We start from the raw sequence: 1,799 nt of genomic DNA, 5'->3' as shown, positions 1-1,799 counted from the left end.
AGAAAGAAACATATAAAATGTTATAGATCTCCAATTAAGCAGATTTGTCTTAAGAAATTCAAATTAAGGGAGCCTGGGTGGCTTGGTCCATTAAACTTCTGACTTCATTCAACTTCTGCTTAGGTCATAATCTCAGGGCTCCTGAGTTCGAGCCCCACATCGGGTTCTGTGCTGACAGCTCAGAGCCTGGAGCCTGCTTCAGATTCTGTGTCTCTGTCTCTATCTCTGCTCCTCCCCCACTTATGCTGTGTCTCTATGTCTCTCTAAAGTAAATAAGCATTTAAAAATTAAAAAATGAAATTTAAATCAAAACAAAACTTTTAAAAAGCCCTCTTAACTGTAAGTGGATGGAGACCATTTTATTAATCAATCCTGAAACACACATAAACAAAAAAAGAATGATACTAAGATTTTACATTATTGAGTAAAAATGAATACTCATGAAATCAAATAACATTTGTCAAATCAAATAACATTTCACAGTGAAGTCAAATATACAGTGCAATTAACTCCATTATATTTTTTTATATTTTAGAAGAATACAATTTATTATTTAAAATTTAGTTTTCTTATGTTTTCAGTTAAAATTAATTGAGCATATACTGTGTTCCATGTACTTTTCCAGGTTCTAAGAATGCATAGGCAAATATAGCTGAGATAAAGTCCTCAGACTGTCACACTAGCAAGTAGAAATAAGAACATCACAACAAAGCCTGGGTCTAAAATGAGATTAAGCATGTAAATCATATCTGGCTTCTTCCATGAAATTTGCACAGGTTAACAAACAATAAGCAAAATGAGCTCTGAGAGAAACCAGATAGTTGGAAGCTCGACACTAAACCAATTATTCCCAAATTTAAAAGGGCATCCAAATCTCTGATGACCACTTTTAATTGAGTGTTTCTGGGTCCAGTCAGGAATCTGAATTTGGTTTAGTTTGGTTTGATTTGGTAACATCCTATATAACTTTAGGCAGCTAGTTCTAGGAACTACTCATATTGAGGAAATACTTACCTCCACAAAAGTGGCAAGTGTCGAACAATCAATGGAGTTAGGATCTATTTTCTTCTTCATCCATCTTCACTTCTAACGTGTGGGAAAATGAATGATTCAAAATTTATTGTGGCCTTTATTTCCATTTGCACTGAAAACACAAAGGGAAAATAAGTTTCTCATCTGATAGGATTCACAGACAGTATCTTTAAGATAGTTGCAAAAATAAACTAGAGAGAAATGAAATGTAGTTTGTATGTTTGCCTGAGGCATTTTTTTAATGATACTTAAAAAATCATCCTCATTCACCCTCAAGAGAAACTAAAGACACATACAGGGAAAGAATGTCTGGGGAAAAAGCCATGACTAAAAATGACCTGTTGGAAAATGATAAACCTTTTTAATTACTACCATGTTTTAGCAAGTTTTCTATGTCTCCAAATCCATGGGTGCATGATCTGCATTTTATGTTTCAAAAATATACTTCCATAAATTATTTAAAAATTTTTATACTTAGATATGGTAATATTTGTTCTCTAAATAATCCTTCTTTTTGAAACTACTGTTTTCTTACTGTCATCTTCAATTTTTTTTTAATTTTGAGGTTGTTGAGAAGAGAGTTAGTTTAATTGAGTAAACTGCTGTATCACATTTTGATGCCCTGTTGAGCACATAAACATTTTCTATATGGAATCAACTCTTACACCTTATACCTTTAGTAGCTTGAAATATGTTCACTCTGTACAGGCTATATAAAGATCAACGTAAAAACCAATGAAAATATTTTACCAACCATCCCAAGTTTA

Source organism: Suricata suricatta, chromosome X (genome assembly GCF_006229205.1).
Source record: "Suricata suricatta isolate VVHF042 chromosome X, meerkat_22Aug2017_6uvM2_HiC, whole genome shotgun sequence".
Taxonomy (NCBI): domain Eukaryota; kingdom Metazoa; phylum Chordata; class Mammalia; order Carnivora; family Herpestidae; genus Suricata; species Suricata suricatta.
This window is presented reverse-complemented; position numbering follows the sequence as displayed.